Source organism: Lepidochelys kempii, chromosome 2 (assembly GCF_965140285.1).
Source record: "Lepidochelys kempii isolate rLepKem1 chromosome 2, rLepKem1.hap1, whole genome shotgun sequence".
NCBI lineage: Eukaryota > Metazoa > Chordata > Testudines > Cheloniidae > Lepidochelys > Lepidochelys kempii.
This window is the reverse complement of record NC_136381.1, coordinates 202373270-202391691: the sequence shown is the minus strand read 5'-3', so window position 1 is coordinate 202391691 and position 18422 is coordinate 202373270.

Genomic DNA, 18422 nt, shown 5'->3' with positions numbered 1-18422 from the left:
CTGATTTTTGAATGTTATAATTCCTGATGTCGGATTTGTGTCCATTTATTCTTTTGTGTAGAAACTTTTTGTCTGGTTTGGCCAATATACACGGCAGAGGGGCATTGCTGGCACATGATGAAATATATCACATTGATAGACGTGCAGGTGAATGAGCCCCTGATGGTGTGACTGATGTGGTTAGGTCCTATGATGATGTCCCTTGAATAGATATGTGGATAGAGTTGGCACCATGGTTTGTTGCAGGGTTTGGTTCCTGGGTTGGTGTTTTTGTTGTGTGGTGAGTATTTGCTTTAGATTGGGGGGCTGTCTGTAAGCGAGGACTGATCTGTCTCCCAAGATCTGTGAGGGATCATCTTTCAGGATAGGTTGTAGATCTTTGATGATGCACTAGAGAGCTTTTAGTTGGGGGCTGAAGGTGACAGCTAGTGGTGTTCTGTTATTTTCTTTGTTGGGCCTGTCCTGTAGTAGGTGATTTCTGGGTACTGTTTGCATAATACATTGCTATTTTGTTTATATGTAATCAGGAAAGAGGATTTAAAAGTAGATACTTTGGGAACTCATCCCAGATAATGCCTCTGCACCTCTAATTTACACATCAACGCCACATTCCTTTTTCAGTTGTCTGGTTACCAGATTACCCACAGATATAGGGTGTCAAGCACTGATAGTGTCAATATTGCCTGTTAACATGGCTCATTAATGTTTTTAGTGCTTATTAACTTTGCAGAGAGCTGTTGATTCTTATGGAAATTAAGGGGCAAGATTAAAAAAAGGCAGAAATGTCTATAGAAATTATCTGTGCTCTAAATGTACACTTAACTCTTAGCAGCAGTGAACTTTTATGGTGCTCATGGGAAGATTGTGGGGTGACTGCACACAGTTTAATGGTTAAAGTAATCAAAATGCATTTATCTCTACACATGAGAATTGTATTTCATTCTTATTTAAGTATTTCTTGCTCCTATAATTGTATTGTAGTTTTAGGAGGTAAATTTCCTTCTCAGTTCAGAATTCTCTTATTGCATCAGGAGTGAGACCTAACTTTTTGTATTCTTGGCAGAAGACTATATGATTCTTCCATAATTTTCTAGTTTGTGAGTGCTGTATCATTATTCCTCTGTATTTTTAAACCTTGAAAAGAGCTCAAGTGCCATCGGTGGCCACTTATCTATTTATGTGTGTAAATCAAAATAAATAAAATATGCTTTCCATAACCTTAAGTATTCAATGCACAAATCAGAATGTCTCTTTTCACACACATAAGGGCTACATTTTTCATCTTGGTGCCAGTGTTGCATATACAATTGATGCTTCCCCTTTTTTGTGTGTGTGCAGTCATCAATTTACATGCACAATTTTGCATTTATAACTTGGAGGCAGGTTTTAAGGGTGTCTGAAAATTAGACCCTACATCCTTTCTACTTGGAATTCTTCTTCCTTACCCAGTTGAATCTGTTTCACTAATCTAGTTTTGGTGTTTCTGTCACTGGGCCACTGGGATCTGTGGGCACGTGCGGTTGTGTTTGTCTTTCCTAGTCATAGGGCTCTCATGCCTTGAAAAATCCCCATATTCAATAGAGTTTGCTTTCACTTGTTGAACTTTCTGTGAAGCAGACATGTGCAATGATCTATAGATCCCCTGAGGCACTGTAGAATGTCCAGGTTCACTAAATAGAAGTTTCTTCTTTTTGTGGAACTGTAGGTTTTAGATATACATTCTCCTCATCACCTTCACTGAGGTGGCATGGTGGGTATGACACTGCAGTATCAGACCTGATAGTGGGCTGATATTGCATTACACAGAACCCATTTCCAGGCATTAAAGAATGAAGGCAACACCACCAAACATAGAATCATAGAATATCAGGGTTGGAAGGGACCCCAGAAGGTCATCTAGTCCAACCCCCTGCTCGAAGCAGGACCAATTCCCAGTTAAATCATCCCAGCCAGGGCTTTGTCAAGCCTGACCTTAAAAACCTCTAAGGAAGGAGATTCTACCACCTCCCTAGGTAACGCATTCCAGTGCTTCACCACCCGCTAAGTGAAAAAGTTTTTCCTAATATCCAATCTAAACCTCCCCCACTGCAACTTGAGACCATTACTCCTCGTTCTGTCATCTGCTACCATTGAGAACAGTCTAGAGCCATCCTCTTTGGAACCCCCTTTCAGGTAGTTGAAAGCAGCTATCAAATCCCCCCTCATTCTTCTCTTCTGCAGGCTAAACAATCCCAGCTCCCTCAGCCTCTCCTCATAAGTCATGTGTTCCAGACCCCTAATCATTTTTGTTGCCCTTCGCTGGACTCTCTACAATTTATCCACATCCTTCTTGTAGTGTGGGGCCCAAAACTGGACACAGTACTCCAGATGAGGCCTCACCAATGTCGAATAGAGGGGAACGTTCACGTCCCTCGATCTGCTCGCTATGCCCCTACTTATACATCCCAAAATGCCATTGGCCTTCTTGGCAACAAGGGCACATTGCTGACTCATATCCAGCTTCTCGTCCACTGTCACCCCTAGGTCCTTTTCCGCAGAACTGCTGCCTAGCCATTCGGTCCCTAGTCTGTAGCTGTGCATTGGGTTCTTCCGTCCTAAGTGCAGGACCCTGCACTTATCCTTATTGAACCTCATCAGATTTCTTTTGGCCCAATCCTCCAATTTGTCTAGGTCCTTCTGTATCCTATCCCTCCCCTCCAGCGTATCTACCACTCCTCCCAGTTTAGTATCATCCGCAAACATCTAAAGGTTCACTTGCTTGCTTCTATTAGGTGCCAATGGCGGCAATGAAAGCCAGGTTCAGTCTGTCTAGAGGTTCTTTCCTTCCCCAAAAAAGTCAATAAAACAATGGTTTGAAGACCCCACCCATAGCTGTGCTCCCATTTGTGGCTCTGGAAAGTTAATATATAATTTCCCTGTCACCTTTGCAGGAGGTACTTCACCACTCACAAGCATTTAGGAGTCCTTTGGAGTATGAAATCACAAGTACCTTTTATTTGGGGAAAGGGGAAAAAGCAAACAAAAGAAACATGATAAACATTTATCTACATACAATAAAATGAGCAAATACTAATCTATGTCAGGACTATGGCCAGCCCTGCAGTTTAAGTATTAATTGTTCCATTTATTAAGGTCCAGGTGTCCTGTAACAAGTCATTGCTACCCTACTAACCCCCCACCCCAGACAGGTCCATTTAGATTCAGGGGACGTCAGGAAGTGGCTCTCCTCGACCTGTCTGCTCCAGTGCAGAGAAATCCACACCACTAGGTTCCACTCCGAGGTGCAACTATCTAGTCCAGTTCTGTGACATCAGCCCTCCACCACTGGTCTGGTCAGTCCTCGTGCAGTGCCACCATCTATTAGGGCACTGTGAAGTCAGCTCTGTGCTGCCGCTGCTGGTCCAGTCAGGCCTTACTGAATCACGCCATACATGTCAGAATTTCCAGAGCAAAATAGGATAGAGTCGCTGCTCACTGGGAATGAGCTTCTGGTTAGACTCTTCTACTCTCCAGTTGAGTGTGAATCCTCTGTGGAAATCAATGTCCATTATCTCTCACCTCAGAGTCTCCCACTCACTCCATGGTATATCATGCCCTTCCATGAGTACAATCACAGTAACAATCGCTTATCATGTATACAAGCAGAACATAGGCAAATACCAACAAACAACAAAACACAGTAGAGGGAACTATGGGTAAGCAACACTGAAAATTTAAATGAGATTGGCTAGAGCCCCCTTTTCCCCTACAGAGGGAGCAGAAAGTTCCATCCCTATAAGCCCTCTAGCTGTGGGACTTACACAGATAAGCACTAAAATCTTTGGATTCCTCTTCAGGTCTTTTCACATATTTGCAAAGTCAAGTTGGAAATCTTCCAAGAATAGGTCCTCTCATAGATTGATGGGGTATTTCTTGGCTTCTGTCAGGGTATAAATATAGTAAAAGCAGCCTTTTTTGCAGTATTTTAGTACTGCTGCTTTTAATCTTGGCTGGCTGAAGTCCTGAAAAATAAAGGGAAATATTAATTGTACTTTACCTGAGCCTCAAAAAAAGTTTGATTCGGTACTGGTTAATATTGTATCTAAACTGGCTTGTCTCCACCTGAAAGTATATATAAATATATATATAAGAGCAGCGTGGTTTATTTCTGTATTGAGCATTTTGGCCAGAAGGTGGCAGCTATTTCAGCTCTAACGCACCTCTCACTTTCAGGATTTTTTCTGTCTGTGCTTCCTGCCATCACGTCCCATGAGATTCTGTGGAATTCTCTTTTGCTGTGGCCAGAGGAAAAGGACAGACATAGTTAGTCTGACTTGAAAGTGATATAGCTGTTTAAAAAAATGCTATCAAGTTCTTTCCTTTTCTATCATTTACTGTTATTTTAGACCTACTTACAAGCCTCAGACTGCCTTGGTGTGGAAGATAAAGGATTTTTTATTGCACTATATTTTAAAGCTAACCAATAATTAGTTAATCAAAGAAAAAGGTTTTTCAACAGCATTGCTCTAATTCAATGCATTAAAAAAAATCCGAGCAATATGGTTGGGTCAGTAATGATCATACAGAAAGATGTATTGACTTGCTTCCACAAACAATAAATCAATCACAAATGCAAGACAAATCTAGACTAATACCTCCAAGCTGGAAAGCCTTGTTAGGAAGTGTCAAGGTTCCTCCCCCACTCTGAACTCTAGGGTACAGATGTGGGGACCTGCATGAAAACCTCCTAAGCTTACTTTTACCAGCTTAGGTTAAAACTTCCCCAAGGTACAAATTAATTTTATCCTTTGTCCTTGGAATATCCACTGCCACCACCAAACTCTAACTGGGTTTACTGGGAAATGTAGTTTGGACACATCTTTCCCCCCCCAAATCCTCCCAACCCCTGCACCCCACTTCCTGGGAAAGGTTTGGTAAAAATCCTCACCAGTTTGCATAAGTGACCACAGACCCAAACCCTTGGATCTGAGAACAATGAAAAAGCATTCAGTTTTCTTACAAGAAGACTTTTAATAGAAGTAGAAGTAAATAGAAATAAAGGAATCACCTCTGTAAAATCAGGATGGTAGATACCTTACAGGGTAATTAGATTCAAAACATAGAGAATCCCTCTAGGCAAAACCTTAAATTACAAAAAAGACACACAGACAGAAATAGTCATTCTATTCAGCACAATTCTTTTCTCAGCCATTTAAAGAAATCATAATCTAACACATACCTAGCTAGATTACTTACTAAAGTTCTAAGACTCCATTCCTGGTCTATCCCCGGCTAAAGCAGCGTACTGACAAACACAGACCCTTTGTTTCTCTCCCTCCTCCCAGCTTTTGAAAGTATCTTGTCTCCTCATTGGTCATTTTGGTCAGGTGCCAGCGAGGTTACCTTTAGCTTCTTAACCCTCCTGAGAGGATTTTTCCTCTGGCCAGGCGGGATTTTAAAGGGGTTTACCCTTCCCTTTATATTTATGACAGGAAGAAACCCAGGGCATGTGTTACTTTGGTAGGTATCTCTCATATAAAACTTTGCAATTCCCTTCACCGGCATTGGGTAGCAATACAACAAGGGAACAGGCTGTGAGTTTCAAGAAGCAAATGATTGTCTAGTAACCCCAACTCTCAAGCTGACCCTTCTTCTCCAGTGTATTCCATGTTAAATGTCTCTCTCTCTTCCTGAGTTACACGGAAAAGAAAACAATCCCAGGCTTTCTGTGACTCATCTTTTGTTGTTTCTTTTCTTTTTTTTTTCTTTTTTTTTTTTGCACTCTTTTAATCCGACCACTTTCCTTCAGATCCATTCAACACAAAAACAGAACAGGGTGTGCATATTTTATTAACTGATTCTTAGACACTGCACAGTTTCAGAGGAAAAAACAGTTTCTGCACACTGACATTCGCTCTCCCCTTTCAAAGGACACATTGACAACAAGCTTGGATTCTGCTCACAAATAGAAGGCTGCTTTCATAATCACGCACAAATTAAAGACACATTGACAGTGTGGATATTCTGATCTAATGAATACATTACGGGGAATGCTTTCCAGCACACTGGTTTGGGTTTTTTTTTTTATTATTTGTATTGATGCTGTAATACTGCAGTTCAAATATTTAAATGCAAAACAGCAAAAGAGATGAAATAGAGCAAAAGAGAATTTAAATGAGTCCCCTATTTAACCTCTGTTTGTTTTTCATTGTTTGTGCATCTGCAGTAGTCAAAGGCTACATGGATCTTCCCCACTCCAACCAGAACCAACCAGTGTACTTGGTATTTTTTGATTTTTTCCCAAAACTTCAGCTCTTTCATCTATAATATTGAAAGGCCAGATTCTGATTTCACTGAGACTGGTGTAAAACTGGAGTAACTCTATTCAAATCATAAGAGTTATTCCAAGATTTATAGCAGAGCAAGTGAGATCAGGATCCTAGGAAAGAACCCTGAATAGTGGTTAACATTTTCCAAGAGTTTTTTTTGTTTGTTTTTTAGATAGCAGTTGCTGGGTACTTGTCAATTTTGAAAGTGAGGCTCCTTATATGGGTGCTAAATATGGATTTAGGAGCCTAACCTCAAGGCATCCATTTTTTAAAAATGTTGGCCCAATCCCATTATGGTAAATCACAAATCCCCTGGACAGAATTACACTTCTCAAGCATCAGAGAAAGCAAGGAATACCAAGTGCTGTGGGGAGGTTTACTGTGTCTGTCTAACACATGTTCTTGCCTATGAACTCAGATTCAAGATGCGACTCTTATGGGCCTGCAGACAGCTATTCCACCATATAATCTCAAAGGAATTTCCTCCCTACCTTATTTCACCTGATTCCTGAATTATGTTCAAAGTCCTTTTTCGGATTTTCCTCTTAACAACTTTGTAACAGTTATACTGTGGTATCAGCTCTCAGCCAAGCAGTAAAGATGCCAGTCTCTTAATGGCACAATGTGGGTCTTGTATGTCCACATTTTCAGTGCTGCTTATGGTTTTACCTAGACAATTCCCATTGGAATCATCGGGATTCACCTGTCTTATATCCCCCACGAATCACTTTGAAAATGTAGGGGATGATGTCCGTAAGTTCTCCTACGGTATAGTCCTCAGTCCTTCCTCTGTTTCTGCAGACAGCATTATCTTATGACCTCCCTTTCAGAGGTGCTCTTGGACTTTTGTCTTCACCAGTAAGTTCTGGCTTTGTCCCTAATTTTTCATGTTCCCCATCCTTCTGTTTCCCTGTCTTCCAACAATCACTGTAACCACCCTACCCCAGTGGATATCGACAGGCCCTCTCCTTACCCACAAGCCATAGCAGGTTACGTAGACTCCCCTTACTCTCCATTTCACTGCCCTGTAGTACTGTGGAGTTCATTCTCAGGCCTAGTACATTCTCTGTTAGGCCAGTGCTGAAATCTTGCATGAAATCTTGCATGAAGTTTTCTGTTTTGTGCTCACCTCAGAATAATGCCTTTGAGTCCGGAAAGAACCAGACCATATGAGAATCACCAACAGCAGCATGCAAAACCAATCACTGATGGACTTTGCTATGGGGATCATCAAGCTCTATTAGAAGTAGGGGGCAAGGCAGAGGGTCTATTTATGCTAGGGAAAATGTAGAGGGGGTATGATACTTATTAGAAATTATTCTGAAATCTGGATGTTTATTTGAACCTGCAAACCTATGGTGGCCCCTTCCAACCAACCTAGTTCAAAAAATACTCTCCTGCTCATCAGGGTCTTTGCAGACTTTCCCCTCTTGTCTTTCCATTCCTGACTACCCCCTGGACAGATTTCCTGCACAGTCCCTCCATTTCCTGAACCAGGCAACAGGGAAGGCTGGATGGCTGTCCTTTAAAAAAACCTATGGATATGTTGGCTTTTTAATGACATTGGGAGAAATACTGTAATATGTAGTGTTCCAGATTGAGTACTCAGTTTTTATTCATTCCTTACACAAGAAAACTACCACTGAGTTCACTGCTAGTTTTGCGGAGTAAAGATATGTAAGACCTGATTAAGACCCTCAGGAATTGGCCCACTGACCTGAACTATGAAAAGGTTTAGTTCAGCAATGGGGAAATTCTTTGTACTCATCCATAGTAATGTATGTATCAAAGTTAATCTAAATCATTATATATATGTTATGTTGGAAGGAAGGTCTTAGATGTTTATTTAATTGAGGACCTGCTAACATATACTCTTTGAATTATGCCTACACTAATCAACTACACCATGTAGCCCTTAGCCCTGAAGGAGTCACTAGATATTCTAGGAAAAAAATGTAAGTGGAATTAAACTAGCAAGAAGAACTGAAACAAAAGGGAAATGCATCCAATTTGGCACCTCAGAGAGGCAACATCTGGGACTGTTTGAAAAGAAATTGTTTTAAAAACCCTTTGGTATCACATAAAAGGTGGGAAACCTGTTCTGAGGCAGTGAGGGAAAGCTTTTTAACTTAACTGCAGGTCTAGAGAAAAGGCTGTTTTTTTTCCAGAAGAAATTTCTGCAGATGCCTCAAACACAGATAATTTTTTTAAAAAAAACATCTTATATGTTGTTTGGAACCTTTTTGATAGATCAATGATCTCATTATGCCTTAATAGAAAACTTCACACAGAGGGCATATCACCAAGACCATTATATCATTAATAAGAGTACTGCATCCAGCATCCCAAATTAGTCTCCCCTGGAGACATAACACTCACCACTTTTTGATGGTGAAACAAAATTGCAGTGTCCAAGGCCTGAATAAAATCTCTAGAATTCCCATTATTTCAGAAAGAGCAATTGTTCTCCGATATCAATACAGTTCTGCCTAGGAATGGCAAAAAGGCTAAACTGAGATGGACATGCTACCCTAAAATGGTTTCGCTGGAAATGGATATTACTCAATAAAGATTTTAATAAATAAGAAATGATCAATTAGATATGTTATTTTTATTGCCGTTTCTATATATCCCCTTAGCATATCACCATTGTAGGAGATTGCATGTTGTGCTTCAGAAAATTTGGAACAACTGAAAGCAATGCCAGTGTTAGAAGGCACACATTCATCACCCTTGAACCTGAATGTTCCAGAATGCAATTATAAATGACCCTGTCTCCTAAGCCAATTTGATTGAGTTCCTCTATTTTCAGTAGCTGTTGTGGTCATAGAATAGTTTAAAGTCAACTGTGTATTGACTCTGGACATCAGAATGCCTTCTAGTTCCTCAGAGCGGTGGATTGAGGTTCAAGAAGTATTAGATATCAATACTTTACCAATATATTTCCTGCCTGATATTCCTGATGAGCAGCACTCTCTTACTGGTTGCTCAGTCCGTGTGGCTTTTATAACTCAAGTTAAGGGAGAATGAATGTAGCCCAGGTGTGGATCTTAATGCCAGTAGCAGCTGGTTCCTTAATCTTCTGTGCTCAAAGGAAGCAGCACAGCAAATGTTTTAGTGGGAGTGAGGTGAAGAAGCACTCAGTCGGGTAAGACAGAAGCAGTCCCATTTCTGAATAAGGGGAGGTCAAATACAGGCCACTGCCATTCAGTTTTCTTGGATCTAGTAAATAGACTGTGATTTGAGGACATAAGAGGCATTTAATCAGACCAATGGGGATTCTGGATGCTGGGGCTTGTAAGCATCTTTGGATTCAAACAGTTCCAGTTAGCTGACTAGGTGTTATTCCTGGATGGAATTTAACCATCTTCCTTTTCCATTCCAGAATGAAGTCCTCAGATCCAACGGCATCATGAACTAATAAAGACATAACTGAAGGTCTCTTTCCAATAGGTTGTTCAACTAAGAGAAGCCTCTTGTCAGTTCTCCTAGATTTCTCTCTCTATAGACCGGTTTCAGAGTAGCAGCCGTGTTAGTCTGTATCCGCAAAAAGAAAAGGAGTACTTGTGGCACCTTAGAGACTAACAAATTTATTTGAGCATAAGGTTTCGTGAGCTACAGCTCACTTCATCGGATGCATGCAGTGGAAAATACAGTGGGGAGATTTTATATACACAGAGAACATGAAAGAACGGGTGTAATCGAGTGACCACAGTCTCTATGTAAAAGAATAAATGTACACAAATCAGATGTCAGGAATTATAACATTCAAAAACCAGTCGGAGAACACTTCTGTCTCTCTGGTCACTTGCTTACAGACCTAAAAGTGGCAATTCTTCAACAAAAAGACTTGAAAAACAGACTCCAACGAGAGACTGCTGAATTGGAATTAATTTGCAAACTGGACACCATTACATTAGCCTTGAATAAAGACTGGGAGTGGATGTGTCATTACACAAAGTAAAACTATTTCCCCATGTTTATTACCCCCTCCCCCACTGTTCCTCACATGTTCTTGTCAACTGCTGGAAATGGGCCACCTTGATTATCACTACAAAAGGTGTTTTTTTTCTCTCTCCTGCTGGTAATAGCTCACCTTACCTGATCACTCTGGTTACAATGTGTATGGTAACACCCATTGTTTCATGTTCTCTGTGTATATAAAATTTCCCCACTGTATTTTCCACTGCATGCCTCCAATGAAGTAAGCTGTAGCTCACAAAAGCTTATGCTCAAATAAATTTGTTAGTCTCTAAGGTGCCACAAGTCCTCCTTTTCTCTCTATAGCTTTGCTCCTTCTCATACTTGGTCTCCTGGTTCAAGGCTGCCTTTGTAGCCTTGGCCTTCTATTGCTACTTGTGTTCTGAAATGCCAGATCAGAATGCTTCCTCCTTATAGCTTTTGAGGCCAGGTGTGTTACTGGCTCCAAATCCTATCTCATTTTACCGAATCAGGGGAACAGCCTTCAAGGACATCACAAGCAGATGGGTATATGTCACTGTTCCCTTCTCTTGTGTATCTGAGAGCTTCTCAGGCTCTCTTATATCCTCATGGGTGATTTCTTATGTCTGTGGCATGAAGGGATAAGGTTGCCAAGTTGGAGGCAAAAAAAGAACAGGAGGGACAGATGACGGAAACATTATCCCTGTCCTTTATTCTGCTAGATGATTTTATTCTCACCAGTTCTGCCTCTTACCCAGATGATCCCAAAGGATATAGTAACATATCTGGATAACTCCTTTCCTTTGATTTTAGGAAAAACTGCATAAGCTTTTTGTTATTTTAGAATGGAGGCAAGTGATGAAAATAATTGTCCCAATTAGTGAAGGCATGCTGGAAGTCTGTAAGCTTTGGCTATATCAGTCACACTGATGGTTGAAAGACCTGACTCCTTATATTAGATCCTCAGAGAAAGTCTGATTCTTTTTATGTACTGTACCTTCATTCTCTGTAACTGTTGAAAGGACGAAGGGCAAGAGGACTTTAGATCTATATGTGTCCTCCTGGATCAATATATCAAAGTAGACTACCTAGAGACAAAGTGCCATTCTTCAGAGAAGAATACTTGCTGTAAGTATAACCTCAGTATGATGTCTCCCTAGGAAACTGAGCTCTGTTCACTAGTCAAGTGTTTCTCAAGGGTTACAGGTCTAGAGGTGCAGTTGACTAACTAGGAAAAACAGGATCTGGCGGGCTGTGTGGTTGCACTGGTGTGACTTGAGGAGATTCTGACCTAGTAAGGTTCCTGTTCTCTTATTTGCCTTTGTGGCAAATTGCTGGCATGATTATGATAGGTCCTGTGCTTCCTCTTCTTGTGGTGGTGGGGAGGGGGGGCGCGGAGTTCAGGGTACAGTTTCCTGCCCCTGAACTAGGGTATCTACTGTCCTACTAGTAACCCAGAGAAGGGTAGTGGAGAGGGAGGGACCCAGGCCTGCTCTCTACTCCGGGTCCCAGCCCAGAGGCCCTAGGGATAGTGGCAAACAACTTGAACTAGTGCTTCCTTCCCCTGGGCTACTTCCATCTCCTGCTCTTCAGCTTGTGGGGCTTCCTGCCCTCTCTCTCTGCACAAGCCGGTCTTGGTCTTCTAGCCAGGTCTAGGGTCTTGGTCTTCTAGCCAGCCATGGCACTTCTCCAAACTCTCCTCTACTTCAACTCCTTCAAACTGCTCTCTGCTCTAATTCCAAACCATTCTGCACCAACTCCTTCCCCTGGCTGATTGAAGCTGGGGGTTTTTATCAGGTGACTGGCTTCAGGTGCTCTAATTGGCTTCAGGTGCTTTTAATTAATCTATAGAAACCTTTCTTCCCTCTACAGGGAATAAGGCTTCACCCACCCACTTCCTGGATCCCAATACGATCACTCTCCTGCTGCCTTCTGTCCGTGCTGTATCACACCTTGCTCACAGCCACCGTATCTCCGCATAGCTGACACCCATTTCTTTAGACCAACTCCCAGTCCTTTGTATATAAACATTCCACATTAAGCACAAGAAAGAGTAGCAGGCTGCCTATCAGAAAGTTCTGTTTATGCTGAGATCCAAGAGAGTATGGAAGAATCTTTTAAAGGAAGTGGTAGGAGTCCCTTTGCAGGAGTTTTTTAAACCGTAGAAAGGACAAAATACTTAATCATAGAATCATAGAGTATCAGGGTTGGAAGGGACCTCAGGAGGTCATCTAGTCCACCCCCTGCTCAAAGAAGGACGAATCCCTGACTAAATCATCCCAGCCAGGGCTTTGTCAAACCTGACCTTAAAAATATCTAAGGAAGGAGATTCCATCACCTCCCTAGGTAACGCATTCCAGCGTTTCACCACCCTCCTAGTGAAAAAGTTTTTCCTAATATCCAACCTAAACCTCCCCGACTGCAACTTGAGACGATTACTCCTTGTTCTGTCATCAGCTACCACTGAGAACAGTCTAGATCCATCCTCTTTGGAACCCCCTTTCAGATAGTTGAAAACAGCTATCAAATCCCCCCTCATTCTTTTCTTCTGTAGACTAACATCCCCAGTTCCCTCATCCTCTCCTCATAAGTCATGTGTTCCAGTCCCCTAATCATTTTTGTTGCTCTCTGCTGGACATTTTCCAATTTTTCCACATCCTTCTTGTAGCGTGGGGCCCAAAACTGAACACAGTACTCCAGATGAGGCCTCACCAATGTCGAATAGAGGGGAACGATCACGTCTCTCGATCTGCTTGCAATGCCCCTACCTATACATCCCAAAATGCCATTGGCCTTCTTGGCAACAAGGGCACACTGTTGACTCATATCCAACTTCTCGTCCACTGTAACCCCTAGGTCCTTTTCTGCAGAACTGCTGCCAAGCCATTCGGTGCCTAGTTTGTAGCGGTGCATTGGATTCTTCCGTCCTAAGTGCAGGACTCTGCACTTGTCCTTGTTGAATTTCATCAGATTTCTTTTGGCCCAATCCTCCAATTTGTCTAGGTCCCTCTGTATCCTATCCCTACCCTCCAGCGTATCTACCTCTCCTCGCAGTTTAGTGTCATCTGCAAACTTGCTGAGGGTGTAATCCACACCATCCTCCAGATCATTTATGAAGATATTGAACAAAACCGGCCCGAGGACCGACCCTTGGGGCACTCCACTTGATACCGGCTGCCAACTAGACATGGAGCCATTGATCACTACCCATTGAGCCTGACAATCTAGTCAACTTTCTATCCACCTTATAGTCCATTCATCCAGCCCATACTTCTTTAACTTGCTGGCAAGAATACTGTGTCAAGGAACAACATGTCCACCGCTTTCCCCTCATCCACAGAGCCAGTTATCTCGTCATAGAAGGCAATTAGATTAGTCAGGCATGACTTGCCCTTGGTGAATCCATGCTGACCATTTCTGATCATTTTCCTTTCCTCTAAGTGCTTCAGAATTGATTCCTTGAGGACCTGCTCCATGATTTTTCCAGGGACTGAGGTGAGGCTGACCGGCCTGTAGTTCCCAGGATCCTCCTTTTTCTCTTTCTTAAAGATGGGCACTACATTAGCTTTTTTCCAGTTGTCCGGGACTTCCCCGGATTGCCATGAGTTTTCAAAGATAATGGCCAATGGCCATTAGACAGTATACTCTAGGGAGCAATCAAAAATGTGTTTGTGTTTGTTTGGCTTTGTATTGGTAGTATTTGTATGTGTAGAGGCTTGTAGGGGCTTTGTGCTGGGAGAGAAGCTGAGCCCTGATTAGGGGGCGGGGCTTCACTGACTAGGGGTCCTATAAAGGTAGCAGCCAGTCAGGCAGCAGCACAGACAGCTGCAGCAGCACAGGAGCTAGCAAACAGAGCTGTAAACAGGGGAGTTTGAGTGGGAGTTCTGTTGGAGGAGAAGGTATTTGTGTTTGTTTGGCTTTGTATTGGTAGTATTTGTATGTGTAGAGGCTTGTAGGGGCTTTGTGCTGGGAGAGAAGCTGAGCCCTGATTAGGGGGCGGGGCTTCACTGACTAGGGGTCCTATAAAGGTAGCAGCCAGTCAGGCAGCAGCACAGACAGCTGCAGCAGCACAGGAGCTAGCAAACAGAGCTGTAAACAGGGGAGTTTGAGTGGGAGTTCTGTTGGAGGAGAAGGTATTTGTGTTTGTTTGGCTTTGTATTGGTAGTATTTGTATGTGTAGAGGCTTGTAGGGGCTTTGTGCTGGGAGAGAAGCTGAGCCCTGATTAGGGGGCGGGGCTTCACTGACTAGGGGTCCTATAAAGGTAGCAGCCAGTCAGGCAGCAGCACAGACAGCTGCAGCAGCACAGGAGCTAGCAAACAGAGCTGTAAACAGGGGAGTTTGAGTGGGAGTTCTGTTGGAGGAGAAGGTATTTGTGTTTGTTTGGCTTTGTATTGGTAGTATTTGTATGTGTAGAGGCTTGTAGGGGCTTTGTGCTGGGAGAGAAGCTGAGCCCTGATTAGGGGGCGGGGCTTCACTGACTAGGGGTCCTATAAAGGTAGCAGCCAGTCAGGCAGCAGCACAGACAGCTGCAGCAGCACAGGAGCTAGCAAACAGAGCTGTAAACAGGGGAGTTTGAGTGGGAGTTCTGTTGGAGGAGAAGGTATTTGTGTTTGTTTGGCTTTGTATTGGTAGTATTTGTATGTGTAGAGGCTTGTAGGGGCTTTGTGCTGGGAGAGAAGCTGAGCCCTGATTAGGGGGCGGGGCTTCACTGACTAGGGGTCCTATAAAGGTAGCAGCCAGTCAGGCAGCAGCACAGACAGCTGCAGCAGCACAGGAGCTAGCAAACAGAGCTGTAAACAGGGGAGTTTGAGTGGGAGTTCTGTTGGAGGAGAAGGTATTTGTGTTTGTTTGGCTTTGTATTGGTAGTATTTGTATGTGTAGAGGCTTGTAGGGGCTTTGTGCTGGGAGAGAAGCTGAGCCCTGATTAGGGGGCGGGGCTTCACTGACTAGGGGTCCTATAAAGGTAGCAGCCAGTCAGGCAGCAGCACAGACAGCTGCAGCAGCACAGGAGCTAGCAAACAGAGCTGTAAACAGGGGAGTTTGAGTGGGAGTTCTGTTGGAGGAGAAGGTATTTGTGTTTGTTTGGCTTTGTATTGGTAGTATTTGTATGTGTAGAGGCTTGTAGGGGCTTTGTGCTGGGAGAGAAGCTGAGCCCTGATTAGGGGGCGGGGCTTCACTGACTAGGGGTCCTATAAAGGTAGCAGCCAGTCAGGCAGCAGCACAGACAGCTGCAGCAGCACAGGAGCTAGCAAACAGAGCTGTAAACAGGGGAGTTTGAGTGGGAGTTCTGTTGGAGGAGAAGGTATTTGTGTGTGTTTGGCTTTGTATTGGTAGTATTTGTATGTGTAGAGGCTTGTAGGGGCTTTGTGCTGGGAGAGAAGCTGAGCCCTGATTAGGGGGCGGGGCTTCACTGACTAGGGGTCCTATAAAGGTAGCAGCCAGTCAGGCAGCAGCACAGACAGCTGCAGCAGCACAGGAGCTAGCAAACAGAGCTGTAAACAGGGGAGTTTGAGTGGGAGTTCTGTTGGAGGAGAAGGTATTTGTGTTTGTTTGGCTTTGTATTGGTAGTATTTGTATGTGTAGAGGCTTGTAGGGGCTTTGTGCTGGGAGAGAAGCTGAGCCCTGATTAGGGGGCGGGGCTTCACTGACTAGGGGTCCTATAAAGGTAGCAGCCAGTCAGGCAGCAGCACAGACAGCTGCAGCAGCACAGGAGCTAGCAAACAGAGCTGTAAACAGGGGAGTTTGAGTGGGAGTTCTGTTGGAGGAGAAGGTATTTGTGTTTGTTTGGCTTTGTATTGGTAGTATTTGTATGTGTAGAGGCTTGTAGGGGCTTTGTGCTGGGAGAGAAGCTGAGCCCTGATTAGGGGGCGGGGCTTCACTGACTAGGGGTCCTATAAAGGTAGCAGCCAGTCAGGCAGCAGCACAGACAGCTGCAGCAGCACAGGAGCTAGCAAACAGAGCTGTAAACAGGGGAGTTTGAGTGGGAGTTCTGTTGGAGGAGAAGGTATTTGTGTTTGTTTGGCTTTGTATTGGTAGTATTTGTATGTGTAGAGGCTTGTAGGGGCTTTGTGCTGGGAGAGAAGCTGAGCCCTGATTAGGGGGCGGGGCTTCACTGACTAGGGGTCCTATAAAGGTAGCAGCCAGTCAGGCAGCAGCACAGACAGCTGCAGCAGCACAGGAGCTAGCAAACAGAGCTGTAAACAGGGGAGTTTGAGTGGGAGTTCTGTTGGAGGAGAAGGTATTTGTGTTTGTTTGGCTTTGTATTGGTAGTATTTGTATGTGTAGAGGCTTGTAGGGGCTTTGTGCTGGGAGAGAAGCTGAGCCCTGATTAGGGGGCGGGGCTTCACTGACTAGGGGTCCTATAAAGGTAGCAGCCAGTCAGGCAGCAGCACAGACAGCTGCAGCAGCACAGGAGCTAGCAAACAGAGCTGTAAACAGGGGAGTTTGAGTGGGAGTTCTGTTGGAGGAGAAGGTATTTGTGTTTGTTTGGCTTTGTATTGGTAGTATTTGTATGTGTAGAGGCTTGTAGGGGCTTTGTGCTGGGAGAGAAGCTGAGCCCTGATTAGGGGGCGGGGCTTCACTGACTAGGGGTCCTATAAAGGTAGCAGCCAGTCAGGCAGCAGCACAGACAGCTGCAGCAGCACAGGAGCTAGCAAACAGAGCTGTAAACAGGGGAGTTTGAGTGGGAGTTCTGTTGGAGGAGAAGGTATTTGTGTTTGTTTGGCTTTGTATTGGTAGTATTTGTATGTGTAGAGGCTTGTAGGGGCTTTGTGCTGGGAGAGAAGCTGAGCCCTGATTAGGGGGCGGGGCTTCACTGACTAGGGGTCCTATAAAGGTAGCAGCCAGTCAGGCAGCAGCACAGACAGCTGCAGCAGCACAGGAGCTAGCAAACAGAGCTGTAAACAGGGGAGTTTGAGTGGGAGTTCTGTTGGAGGAGAAGGTATTTGTGTTTGTTTGGCTTTGTATTGGTAGTATTTGTATGTGTAGAGGCTTGTAGGGGCTTTGTGCTGGGAGAGAAGCTGAGCCCTGATTAGGGGGCGGGGCTTCACTGACTAGGGGTCCTATAAAGGTAGCAGCCAGTCAGGCAGCAGCACAGACAGCTGCAGCAGCACAGGAGCTAGCAAACAGAGCTGTAAACAGGGGAGTTTGAGTGGGAGTTCTGTTGGAGGAGAAGGTATTTGTGTTTGTTTGGCTTTGTATTGGTAGTATTTGTATGTGTAGAGGCTTGTAGGGGCTTTGTGCTGGGAGAGAAGCTGAGCCCTGATTAGGGGGCGGGGCTTCACTGACTAGGGGTCCTATAAAGGTAGCAGCCAGTCAGGCAGCAGCACAGACAGCTGCAGCAGCACAGGAGCTAGCAAACAGAGCTGTAAACAGGGGAGTTTGAGTGGGAGTTCTGTTGGAGGAGAAGGTATTTGTGTTTGTTTGGCTTTGTATTGGTAGTATTTGTATGTGTAGAGGCTTGTAGGGGCTTTGTGCTGGGAGAGAAGCTGAGCCCTGATTAGGGGGCGGGGCTTCACTGACTAGGGGTCCTATAAAGGTAGCAGCCAGTCAGGCAGCAGCACAGACAGCTGCAGCAGCACAGGAGCTAGCAAACAGAGCTGTAAACAGGGGAGTTTGAGTGGGAGTTCTGTTGGAGGAGAAGGTATTTGTGTTTGTTTGGCTTTGTATTGGTAGTATTTGTATGTGTAGAGGCTTGTAGGGGCTTTGTGCTGGGAGAGAAGCTGAGCCCTGATTAGGGGGCGGGGCTTCACTGACTAGGGGTCCTATAAAGGTAGCAGCCAGTCAGGCAGCAGCACAGACAGCTGCAGCAGCACAGGAGCTAGCAAACAGAGCTGTAAACAGGGGAGTTTGAGTGGGAGTTCTGTTGGAGGAGAAGGTATTTGTGTTTGTTTGGCTTTGTATTGGTAGTATTTGTATGTGTAGAGGCTTGTAGGGGCTTTGTGCTGGGAGAGAAGCTGAGCCCTGATTAGGGGGCGGGGCTTCACTGACTAGGGGTCCTATAAAGGTAGCAGCCAGTCAGGCAGCAGCACAGACAGCTGCAGCAGCACAGGAGCTAGCAAACAGAGCTGTAAACAGGGGAGTTTGAGTGGGAGTTCTGTTGGAGGAGAAGGTATTTGTGTTTGTTTGGCTTTGTATTGGTAGTATTTGTATGTGTAGAGGCTTGTAGGGGC